At 41.5% G+C, this 13668-nt stretch overlaps 1 pseudogene; it reads right to left on the reverse strand.

Moving 5' to 3' along the window:
- Positions 1-1515: 1515 nt before the first annotated feature.
- LOC122128370 lies at positions 1516-4419 on the reverse strand (annotated as a pseudogene).
- Between the last annotated feature and the right edge of the window lie 9249 nt (positions 4420-13668).

Genomic DNA, 13668 nt, shown 5'->3' on the forward strand with positions numbered 1-13668 from the left:
AGTGAGATCAGCTTGGCTTAAAGATCTATACCCCACTCATCTCCACCCTACTCCAACCTCAGGCCTGGTAGAGGAAAGCTTAGGGAACTTACTATTTCCCAACTTTACTAGCAGCAAGGAACTTGCACCTCACCCAGTGGTATCTTTTTCTTAGAGCTTTCTAAAAGTTGCTGGATTCCCATAGGTCCTGTTTCTGAATAAAAAGTGGATTACAGGTTATTGGTGGCCATGGAGGAATGCCTGGCACAGACAATCTACCTGAAGCCTCACTGCAAGAGGAGTGAAAGATTCTTGCAAAAAGAACCCTTGACTGATTTGGCCTCCAGTGAAAACAGAAGTGTTCGACCTCTTCCTGGCCATTGTAGGTTCTAAGCAATTGAGATTTCTATCTTACTCATGTAAAGTAACCATACCCGACAGGCTAGCTCCATGCATCCCTTTTGTCCTTACAACTCCCCGTGGGCCTCAGATAGCTTTGAATGCTGGAAAAGTGAGTATGAGAATGGGTCATTGGGCCATGTCTCCCCTTCTCTCCTTCACTTGGAAGGAGAGAATCAAGCAGTTCTTGATACACTATGGGGCTGGTCAGCTTTTCACTCCCTCAAACAGCTAGACTCACTTCTGTCCTTAATGTTGCCAGATGCCTTGAGAAACTACCCTGGCAACCAAGATCTTGCACTCATCCTGTGAGTTCTGCTTCACTGTAAACTGAACTGTAAGCACAGGGATCGGGGTTCCTGCTACTGTTTCTGGGGAATGTGACTGCAATCCCTCTGATGGGGCATGAGACAAGAACCTACCATTGTGTGAAGGAGAAGTAGATCTGTAATGGCCAGTATTCATAACTGCCTTTTGTGGTTCCATTCCCAAAGAGGAATGTGTAATGGGTGGCAGGTATAGCCAGTCCTGTGTCAGAATAAAGGAGGAAGAGGCCCTGCTACCTCAGTGCCCAGACAAGCCTTGGACGTCAATCATTTCAGTACTACAAACATCAAATTGGTACTAGGAAAATTGTAACATCTAGATTTGGTTTTCTTTCTCTTCAACCTGCTTTTTTGCTACTGGCATGCTATTGAGAGATTGCTAACTTTAAAACTGGGCCAGGGAAAATAAAATATATTGGCGTTTGTCATCCTCCTCTTCAAAATAGCAGGAACACCATGAATTTGAAACTCCTCTTGAGCACCAGTCCTATATTGCTAAGATTAAATCCTGCTGGCCAACTTTATATTTCAAATACATTGAAAGAATAAAAGGGATTCTTAAGAAGAATAAGGACTAAGAGTATAAAATGTATACTTCTTTATTTATATAAATAAGGCTTTCATACAATCATATTTAAAAGTAATCTGTATTTTTACATTCACCACCCGTGAGTTCCTGACAGGAAAGACTGTGCATAATGATACACAGCAAGAATCCCACTGCAGGACAACAGGAGCTCAGGAAAGCACCATTAATTTGAGAAGTAGGCAGGCTCTGACACTCCTGTTGCACTGCTAGCAATGGGAAGTCTTAAACTAGTTCCTCCACCAAGTCTTCTTCAAATTCCCCCTGTTCATCAGCAGTAGCATCTTGGCACTGCTGGTACTCGGACACCAGGTCATTGATATTGCTCTCAGCTTCAGTGAACTCCATTTCATCTATGCCCTTACCTATGTACCAGTGCAAGAATGCATTGCACTGGAACATGGCACTGAACTGCTCTGAGATGCACTTGAAGGGATCCTAGATGGCCATGTTGTTGCCGATGAAGGTGGCCGACATCGTGAGTCCATGTGGAGGGGGGGGAGGGAAGGGGCGATGTCATACACAGCCGTCTTCACATTGTTGGGGATCCAGTCTCCAACGTAGCTGCTGTTCTTGTTCTGCACGTTGAGCATCTGCTCATCCACCTCTTCATGGACATGCAGCCTCGGAGATGGCAGCTGCTGTCAGGTAGCAGCCATGGCGGAGATCACAGGTGACCATCAAGTTCTTAGCGTCAAATATCTGCTGGGTGAAGCTCGGGCACTGAGAGAGCATGGTACTGCTGGCTGGCACGGCTGGTCAGGGGCACAAAGCCAGGCATGAAGAAGTGCAGGCGGGAAAGAGCATCGGATTCAAGGCCAGCTTGTGCAGGTCTGCATTCAGCTGGCCAGGGAAGCATAGGCAGGTGGTAACCCCGCTGTTGGTGGCTGACACCAGGTGGTTCAGGTCGCCATAGTTGGGCATGGGCAGCTTCAAGTTACAGAAGCAGATGTTGTACAGATGCAGAAAGTTTCATCTGCATTTTCCACCAGCTGGTGGACAGAGAAGATCGTGTTGTAGGGCTCCAGCACTGTGTTTGACACCTTCAGGGAGGGCATGACACTGAAGGTGTTCATGATGCGGTTTGGGTACCCTTCTTGAATATTGTTGAGAATCAGGGTGCCCATACTTGACCTGGTGCCACCTCCCAAGGAGTGGGCCAGCTAGAAACCCTGTAGACAGTCACACCTTTCTGACTTCCGCCTCACCACATCCAGTCCCGGCTCCACCAGCTCGGCTTCCTCTGTGTTGTAGCCCTTGGCCCAGTTATTGGCTGCCCCACTCTGGCATATCAGACATGATGAGACACACACTCCAAGAATATTTACTGTGACATTTGTATTGTGAAGACAATAGGACTCTTCTCAGCCAACTTTGCTTTTACTTTAGATAACTTTGGTGAAATAAAGGAAATGTTTTCAATGTATCTGGGACCCTACAAATCACCCAGGTTCTAAAGAAATAAAGACAATGTGGAGGAAGATACATTTTAACCCAAATCAACTACTTGTAGAAATGAAGAACAGAGCCTGCCTCAATACTGGAAATGTAGTTATTTTCACAGGAGGGACAGGAGCACAGTGTGATCATAGGAAAGCTAAGCTGCAAGCACTTGTCTGCACCTTGCTCACACATAGCTGTGCTTTGTTTTCTGGTGTCCTGAAGTAGTTCTCTGTTATTGCCGGGACTTTGAAATGACCAGCAGCGCTGAAACCTTGTTGGAGGCTTTCCCTGATTGCTGATCTTTCCCTTTAGAGGCTACTTTGTCATAGAGTGCTTGAAGAGTGGCACTGATCTGAGCTGTCTGAGTGGCCAGGGGCATGACTCCAGTGGACTGGAATAGGTGGGTTAGCTGAGGACAATATCTAGGTGTATAAAGGCTCAGCCCAGCACTGGAGTGCCTGGATGTTAGGACCCATAGACCATGATGACATACCAAATATGAAGTTGTCTGGCCTGAAGCTCTGGCCAAATGGTCCTGATCTCACTGAGTCTAAGGTTCCAGGCTCTAGGTCCACCATGGTGGCCCGAGGAACATATTTTTTGCCTGTGGGGACAAGAGTTGACGTAGGCCTATAATTGACAAGAAACTTAGGGGCAGAGCTTATGATTTTAAGTGACTCTCAGCATTCATTACAGAAATTACAGCATTTGAGACATAGAAACAGAAAAGATTGGTTCAGCCATTGAGGGATTTTTTGAAGAGGGATTAGCAGTGGTTCTCTCACTTCAGCCCTCCCTTCTTTTCAGGCCTCCTGGTCACTTCCGCCTTTTGCACACCATCCCATCCCTGCCAATCCTCCGGGGCTAGTCGGTCTTTACTGATGCTGGCAATATCAGCTAGCTTATGTGGATTCAGAACAGGCAGAAGAAAGTAGAAATGCATTTGGAGTGTGGATGGAAAATGCCACTCAACTGTGACTACCCTTTTTGCCCCTTGGTCAATGAGACAGTCATGAGACAATCAAATTGCTTCAGCTTTCTTGTCATCAAGAGGTGATTCAAACTTATCCATTCTCTTTCTCGACACTGTCTCTTAAATTACAGAGGAACAATATGGTAATCTTGCTTCACAAAAAATGGAAAAGACAACATTGAAGGAAGAGCTCCTTGCTTCATGATGAGTGTTGGGCTGTTAAGAGCCAGTTGTCATTGTTGGAGTTTTTAAAGTTACTCACCCATAAGCCCTTACAGGTGTCTTCCTTGTCAAGGTAATTCAAGTCATTGATTGATATTACCCTTTAAAACTTCCATGGAGATGTTGAATATTTTTGTGATTACCATCTTGTTGTGAGATGAAATCCATTTCTGACTTAGTAAAGAATGGACTTGAGAATTCTGATAATTCTCTTAGAACTTCAATTCTGAAGGAAGCTAAATAAATCTTGACAGGATAAGAACAAATATATGTGAATTAATCCTTCCTCTTCATCCCTTTTCCTTCCCCAGTACTGTTAATTGGGCCACTGGCTCCTCTTCTCCAGTCCGCAAGTTCCAAATGCCTCAAGCCTTAACCCATTCCTTCTCCACCTCCTCGCATGTTTCTCGTCTCCATTCCTGCCAGTTTTCATCTTCAGGTTCACCTTTAATTCACCTGCTATTGTCTCTGCACATGCCAACACTGTACATTCCGCCAAATGTGGCTTGTCAAGGGAAATAATTATACACTATTTTCTTCTCATATACTTGTACTGTACTCTATAGTAAAACCACTGGCTACATAGCATGTACCTGTTAATAAGTATGATGTCATGTAGAGACACTTGAATGTGTGTGGCAGATTATTTGTAGGTTCTATACAAATACTATTTTTTATAAAGATCTTGAGTGTGTGAAGATGTTGTTATTGGTGGGGGTCCTCGAGCCCATTCCATGAGGATACTGAGGGGTGATTGAATTTTAAGTAATGGTGCTGTTTTCATACTTCCTTTAAATGAATTTATTAAAAGGCTACTTTTTCAGCCCTTTGTTTATGGATCACGTCTGTAATCCTAGCTAATCATGAGGCTGAGATCTGAGGATCATGGTTCAGTGTTAGCCCAGAAGGGAAGGAAAGTTCTTGGAACTCCTATTTCCAATTAACCACACACACACACACACACACACACACACACACACACACACACACACACACACACACAACACACAACACAAAGCTCAAAGAGAAGCTCTATCAATTGAGCCACTAGTAGACTTCCATGTGAACAGTGACCTGATTGAGCCTCACAGGTGTCTGCTGGACCAGACATCCATTAAAAGGGCTAAAGGATGCAGATATCTCATACAGGCTGTGTGACATCTCTGATTGGGTCTGGGATGGATATGGCCACAGACTGACCTATGACCTTGAGAGTCACATAGCTCTCTCCTACAGACAATAAAACCCTGTACAAAGCATCCCAGTAAGTACCTTCCCTTAGGACCCCTCCTGTCTAGCAAGACATTTGATATTCTCTTCTTCAATATATCATTGCTGTTTTATTCTTCCCTCTGTATCCATGAACTCATTCTTTGAGATCATAGAGACAAAAGATATGATTCAGTTATTAGGTTTTCAGTATCAACATGATGGCCTGCTTCAAAACAGACCTTTTTTTCTACTTCCTGGGCACCAAAGCTGGTGGATCCTGAATGCTTTTATCTTGAGCCCTTTTTGTGTTGCCACCAAACCTGTGCTAGAGTATCATCAGTGCCCAAGGGACACACTGGGAATGCGTTTGTTTCAATCACACATGGTATACCTAGGTGTTGAGTCTGCAAACATGATGGGTACTCACAGATGTGTGACTTAGTGATGTCAGCCACTCAGCACAAGGTTTCCCTGGACCAGAGTCTCATCCCCATGCATTGAGTAGATGATAGGTGAAACCTTTGTTTCTCATACACAGATTATATCCTGATTGTTCCTAGTAAATGAATTCCATAGACCACAGGGGAAACAAGCTGAATCCTTCTTTTAGTCATTTCTTCCCTAACACTGACACATCTGCTCCTTGAAGACACCATGGACACATACCTCCCAGTAGAGGCTTTCCAAGACCCTACTCCACCATGTCACCCACCCACTTCAGATCTGTTAGCAACCACTTTCCTCTAATAAACACATCCCTCATGTCCAGCCTCCCCTATGAAAATCTTCACTGTTGGGTTTTTATCCTAATGTAGGGGTCACATGCTTAACTATCAAGGTCATGGTTATTTGATATCTTTTGGGTCTACACACAGGACTGCTCAGGGCCATATTGATCCAATGTCTATGGCTCTGTTCACAAGACTGCTCAGTGCCATGGTGATGGGATGTATAGTGTCTGCATATGGGACTGCTCAGTACTATAGTGAATGATGCAGAATATCCATAGCAGGGCACCATTTTCCCATTGAGATTTTCAGCTTTCATTACTTGTGCATAGCTGGTGTTCCACACAGCACTCTAAAATCTATGGGAATTTAGGAAAGAGCCTCTTTATCATGAGTTAGCAGAGAATGGAAGAAAATACAATACTCAGCTGTTGTGGTGGTGGCTCTAGCTGGTATTTCTTGATACTCAGCAGACTAAGATCTGAGGATCTAAGTTCAAGGCCAGTCCAGGCAAGAAAATTCAGTGAGATTCTTATCCCTAATTAACCACCAAAAATCCCGAAGTAGAGCTATGACTGAAGTGGTAGAGCACTAATCTTCAGCAAAAAAAAAAAAAAAAAAAAATCCAAGTCAACGTTTAGGCATTAATTTAAGCCTTAGGACCAACACACACACACACACACACACACACACACACACACACACACACACACACACACACATACACACACACACACACACACACACACAACCATTTGTCCAGCACTGGTGGCTCACACACCTGTAATCCTAGCTATTTAGGACGCTGAGGTCTGAACTTCAGAGTTTCAATCCAGCCCAGGTAGAAAAGTTTGAGACTTATCTCCAATTAACCACCAGAAAACCAGAAGTGGTCCTGTGGCTCAAAGTGGAAAAGCACTAGCCACGAGGGACAGTGTCTAGGTCCTGAGTTCAAGCCTTTCGACTGACAAGAAAAATAAAATGTAACACCTGGATCAGGTCCTTTGTCTCCTTTGTTTGAGGAAAGAGTCTACAGACAAAAAGGAAGAGGTAAGACAGCATAACTTTATTGAAGGAAAAGACCATCAGACCTTGCTAGACAGGACAGGCCCATGGGAGGGAAGGCACTAGTTGATGTGGGTTATGTAAGTATTAATGAGGTGTCTTTAGGAATGAACTATATGTCTCTCAAGACCATTGGACAGTCTGCAGGTCATATCACTCCCCAGGCCTAGTCCGAAGCTCCACAAAGCCAACCCAAGATCTTTATGCATTCTTTAGTCTTTCTGAGTAGGTTATAATTTTGGTACCTAACTCTGGGGTATAGTCACCTCATCACAGTGTTTATTGTTCCAGGGGCGATGGGCCATGATATGATGTCAAGGAGCCTGCACACAGGACGGCTCAAGGCCAAAGTAAAAGACAACTTCTCTGGGAGAGAGACTTTGCCTCCATTGCACAGACATGCTCTTTTTATGCTCTGATAACTCTGGGCGGTTTTTCCATGTTTTCTCATTTTTTTCTCCAGTGCTTTAGATGGAACCCAGGACATCATGCATGTAAGGCAAGCACTCTCCCATTGCAATTATATTTCTTTCCTTGGATTTGTTTTTAAATGAGCAGTAGATATCATCTTTGTGTATAGGAAAATAGTTATCAAATACCTCCATTTTAAAGGTTTCAGCTCATGAAGTATCACAGTATTTTTTATAATCTAAAATAGAGATATTCTGCCTTGGAGATGTCCAGAGGCCTCAGCCATAAACACGCCTGGGATAACTGCTGTGCAATTGGCAATGCCAAGCTGGAGCCTTTCCCTTTTGCCCCAGCTTGCTGTTGCACCAGTGCTCCTTTCACCAGAAATGCTCATTTTCTCCATTTCTGCTCTTTGACACTTACATAGAGGAGTCAGCTCCAGCCCTCTGAGAACTCTCTATGGGGGTGCGGAGTGCGGATTCTAGTATGGAAGAGGGCTTCTCTTCCTCCTCCAACTTTTGTGCTGGTCTTGGGCTTGATCTCAGGGACTGGCTCAGTCAGTTTTTCTGTTTATTTTTTCTTGTTTGTTTGATTTTTAGTCAAGAGCAGAACTTAGGCCACAGTTTCACTTCCAGATATTTGGGCTCCTAATTAGTGATGAGTCTCATGAACTTCCCTACACAGGCTGGCTTTGAACCTCATTCCTCAGATGTTTGCCTCATGAATAACGTGGATTATAAGCATGAGCCACAAGCACCTGGCAGAGACAGGGGTCTTCTTTCAGACATACTGGCTAAACAGTGCAAAAATCAAGAGGGGTAGCCTCTTTGTTTCAGCTGACCCCATCTTTTTCCATCACATCCAGCGTCAGCCCTGTACCACTCATGGAGAAGAGCTTGGTGCTTCTTCATGCCTGATCTGAATTAATTCATTGATCATACTAATAATAAATAAAAATATTTCATGAGTATGTTTGTCTTCTCACCAACAGCAACGGATCTAGAAATCAAGAATCATTTATACCTTAACTTTCCAACTCCAGAATGTAGAAAATTACTCACGTTGCATATGCCTTTCTTTACTAAGTGAATTAGATCAGAGTAGCCTTCACATGTGCTTCTCACCCAGTGGAGATGATAACAAGGTAGCAAGGTGTTGGGCAGTCCTGTATAGAAATTGGGCAAGGACCATAAAAACAAACACATTTTGACTTTGAAAGGCTGGAACAAAATCTACAAAGCAAACGATCCCCATAAACAGGCAGGAGTTGCGATACTAATATCAGATAAAATAGACTGCAAATTAAAATTAGTTAGAAGAGATAAAGAAGGTCGCTACACACTAATGAAGGGATCTCTCCTTCAGGAGGATAGTACAATTGTAAATAGTTATTCGCCAAACAACGGAACACCCAAATTTATCCGAGAAACACTCCTTTCTCTCAAATCTCATATAGATCTAAAGACATTAATTGTTGGGGACTGTAACACTCCACTATCGCCACTAGATAGATCAACTCAGCAAAAACTCAACATAGAAACCGCAGACCTAAACAACTGCATAGATCAACTAGATTTAACAGACATCTACCGAATATTTCACCTAGCAGCATCAGAATACACGTTTTTCTCAGCAGCACATGGAACATTTTCCAAAATAGACAACATTTTAGATCACAAAGAAAATTTGTCCAAATTCAGAAACATTGAAATTATACCTTGCATTCTCTGAGACCACAAGGGAATAAAATTAGAACTCAGCACCAAAATCCACCAAAGAAAGTCTTGTAACATATGGAGGCTGAACAACACACTGTTGAACCACCAGTGGGTCATGGAAGGGATTAGAAACAAAATTCAATTGTTCATGATATTCAACAAAAATGAGCACACAAACTACCAGCTTCTCTGGGACACAGCAAAGACAGTACTCAGAGGCAAGTTTATAGCTCTGAATTCCTACATCAACAAATTGGAGAGAGCTGAAACCAACAATTTAATGAGACAGCTGAGCCTCCTTGAAAAAGAGCAGCAAGATAAACCCAATCCAGTAGACGGAAAGAAATAAAGAAAGTTAAATCAGAAATAAATGAATTAGAATCCAAAAAAATCATAGAAAGAATCAACAAAACAAAGAGTTGGTTCTTCAAAAACATTAACAAAATTGACAGACCCTTAGCAAATCTTATCAGAAAAAGAAGAGAACACACCTAAATAAATAAACTCAGAGATGAGAATGGTAACATCACCACTGAAACAACCAAGATTCAGAATATTGTAAGGGAATATTTCTCAAAACTTTATGCTTATAAGTTTGAGAACTTGCCCAAAATGGACCTTTTCCTAGCAAATATCGACATGCAGAGACTAAACCAAGATGAGTTAAACCATCTTAACAGGCCCATATCAAGAATTGAAATAGTAACAGCAATCAGAGAACTCCCTTCTGCTGTTTTACGGTGGAATTCTACAAGGCCTTCAAAGCAGAACTCACACGAATACTCATTCAACACTTCAATGAAATTAAAGAGAAGGTTCACTATCGAATTCATTCTATGAAGCTATAATAACCCTCATTCCAAATCCAGGCAGGAACTAATCAAACAAAGAACTATAGACCCATATCTTTGATGAACATTGATGCCAAACTTCTCAACAAAATTTTGGCAAATCAGCTTCAACAATTCATCCAAAAACATCATACAGCACAATCAAACAGGATTCATTTCAGGGATGCAGTGCTGGTTCAATATACACAAATCAATAAACATAATTCATCACATCAACAAAGGTAAGGATAAGAACCACATGTTTATCTCAACAGATGCAGAAAAAACATTTGACAAGATCCACCACCCCTTTATGATGAAGGTTCTGGAAAAATTAGGAATCCATGGAACATTCCTCAATACAATAAAGGCTGTATAAGACAAACCTACAGCCAGTATTATACTCAATTGTGAAAAACTGAAGCCATTTACTCTAAACTCAGGAAAGAGACAAGGATACTCACTCTCTCCTCTACTCTTCAATCTAGTATTAGAATGCTTAGTTACAGCAATAAGACAAGACGCAAACATAAAGTGGATCCAAATAGGGAAAAATGAAGTAAAACTCTGCCTCTTTGCAGATGAGGTGATCTTGTATTTTAAGAATCCCATGGACTCCACTCCCAAATTACTCATTGTGATTCAAAACTTTGGCAAAGTAGCAGGGTATAAAATTAATCCCCCAAAATCAATGGCTTTTCTATATGCCAACAATGAGAAAAGTGTGGCTAAAATCAAGAAAAAAAACTCCATTTAGAATAGCCCCACAAAAAATAAAATACCTAGGAATTAACTTAACCAAAGAAGTGAAGGACCTCTATGATGAAAACTTTAAAAACCTGAAAATGGAAATCAAAACAGAACTTAGAAAGTGACAAATAACTCCTGGATTGGAAAGATCAACATCGTGAAAATGGCAATACTTCCCAAGGCTATCTACAAATTCAATGCGATACCTATCAAAATTCCAAACTCATTCTTCAAAGAAATAGAAGACACAATCTAAAAATTCATATGGAACAATAAAAGACCCCAAATAGCAAAAACGATCCTTAACAGAAAGAACACTGCTGGAGGAATAGCAATACCAATTTTCAAACTCTACTATAAAGCCACAGTAATCAAAACAGGTTGGTATTGGCACAAGAACAGACCTCAGGACCAATGGAATAGAATTGAAAACCCAGAAATGAACCTACAGACCTATAGCCATTTAATCTTTGATAAAGGAGCTAAAAAAAAATAGAATGGAAGAAAGACAGCCTCTTCAGTAAATGGTGTTGGCAAAATTGATTAACTACCTGTAGGAAACTAAAGCTAGAACCTTATATATCACCTTGCACCAGAATCAACTCCAAATGGATCAAAGATCTCAGAGTCAAAGCAGACACTGTGAAAACTTTACAGGATGGAGTAGGAGAAACCCTAGTTCTCCTTGGCACAGGCCAAAATTTTCTTAATAGAGACCCAGAAACACAAGAAATCAAAGAAAAGTTGGACAAATGGGATTACATGAAAGTGCATAGCTTCTGTATGGCAAAGGACATAACTCACAAGATTAATAGAAAGCCCACAGATTGGGAGAAGATGTTCACTATCCTTACAACAGACAAGGGTCTTATATCTAAAATATACCTGGAACTCAAAAAATTAAATCTCCCAACAACAAATCTTCAAAGAAACAACTGCCCAATAAATAAGTGGGCTAAAGAAGTAAAGAGAAACTTCTCTGAATAGGAAAGAAGAATGACCAATAGACACATGCTCGACCTCTCTAGCCATAAAAGTAATGCAAATCAAAACAATATTGATATACCACCTCACACCAGTTAGAATGTCTATAATCAAGAAGTCCAATTACAACAGATGCTGGAGGGGATGTGGACAGAAGGGAACCTTACTGCATTGTTGGTGGGAGTGTAAACTTGTTCAACCACTTTGGAAAGCAGTATGGAGGTTGCTCAAAATACTCCACATAGAGCTCCCCTATGACCCGGCAATCCCACTTTGGGCATTTACCCAAATGTTCACAATCAACAACACACTAAAGCTCCCAGCACAACTATGTTTACTGCAGCATTATTTACCATTGCTAAGATATGGAACCAACCCAGATGCCCCTTGGTAGATGAATGGTTCAAGAAAATGTGGTATATATACGCAATAGAATACTATGTCTCCATCAGAAAGAATGGCATTGCCCCATTTGTTAGGAATTGGAAAGACTTGGAAAAAATTATATTAAGTGAAGTAAGCCAGGCCCAAAGAATCATAGGTCCCATGGTTTCCCTTATTTGCAATAACTAGTATATGTCTGAGTCAACCAGAAAAGGTGAGATAAGTTGATGTTAGGGGAATGAACCCAAAGGTACGTATTCAGAGGTTTTGTTTTGGTTTTTTTTCCTTTCATGCAATTGTTTCTATCATATTTATAAGATTATTTCTATGTTGCTTTGTATGTCCCTCCCCCACAGTATAACCCATACTTTCACTGTTTTTGATGTTGAGATAATTTGTGGAGGAGAAGGGAAAAAACAAATCGTTTAACTAGGGATACAGGTGGACCCATTGCACCAATAAGATGTACAAGTTGTTATGTCGAAAAACGAACTTAACAACTTGGGGGAGGATCGGTTGGGGAGAGGGGAGTAGTATGGGAAGGGATGGGAAGGGGAAACAACGAGGAGTCAACAATGCTTGATAAGAAATGTACTCGTTATCTTGCCCATGTAATTGTAACTCCTCTGTATGGAATTCTCATAATAAAAAAAAAGTAAAAAAATAAAATAAAATAAAATAAAAAGATATTGGCAAGGCTGGCTCGTCTGAAATCTGAGCTACTCAGGAGGACAAGATCTGAGGTTTGTGGTTTGAAGCCAGCCATAGCCAAAAACTCTTTGACACTTTTGTCTCCAGTTAACTAACAAAAACCCTTTTGTTGGTCATGGGGCTTGAAGTCTGACCCTAGGCACTGTCCCTCAGGTCTTCAGCTCAAGGCAAATGCTCTACCACTTGAGTCATAGCGCCACTTCTGGTTTTCTGGTGGTTTATTGGAGATAAGAGTCTCACGGATCGGGCACCGGTGGCTCATGCCTGTAATCCCATGGTTTCCCTTATTTGCAATATCTAGTATATGTATGAGTCAAGCAGAAAAGGTCAGATAATTTGATGTTAGGAAAATGAACCCTTAGATGTGTATTTTAATGTTTTTTTTTCTTTCATGCATGTGTTTCTAACGCATTTATAAGATTATTTTTTGTTGCTTTGTATGTCCCTCCTCCACAGTATAACACCGATTTCACTATATTTGATGTCAGTATATCTTGTGGAGGAGATTGGGAAAAACAAGTCATTTAAGGATTCAGGTGGACCTGTTGCAACAATGAGAAATACAAGTTGTCATGTCAAAAACGAGCTTTACAATGTCGGTGGGGGGGGAAGGATTGAGTGGGGGGGAGGGGGAAGGCTGGGAAGGGATGTGAAGGGTAAACAAAGGATGAGGCTGCAATGCTTGGTAAGAAATGTATGCATTATCCTGCCCATGTAATTGTAACCCCTCTGTATAGTATGTTCACAAATAAAATAAAATTAAATTAAATTAAAAAAAAAAAAAGAGTCTCACGGACCGGGCACCGGTGGCTCATGCCTGTAATCCTAGCTACTCAGGATGCTGAGATCTGTAGAACGTGGTTCAAAGCCAGCCCAGGCAGGAAAGTCCGTGAGACTCTTATCTCCAATAAACCACTAGAAAACCAGAAGTGGTGCTGTGGCTTAAG

The sequence above is a fragment of the Dipodomys spectabilis genome, unplaced genomic scaffold (genome assembly GCF_019054845.1).
Source record: "Dipodomys spectabilis isolate Male_0828 unplaced genomic scaffold, ASM1905484v1 ptg000012l, whole genome shotgun sequence".
NCBI classification, from domain to species: domain Eukaryota; kingdom Metazoa; phylum Chordata; class Mammalia; order Rodentia; family Heteromyidae; genus Dipodomys; species Dipodomys spectabilis.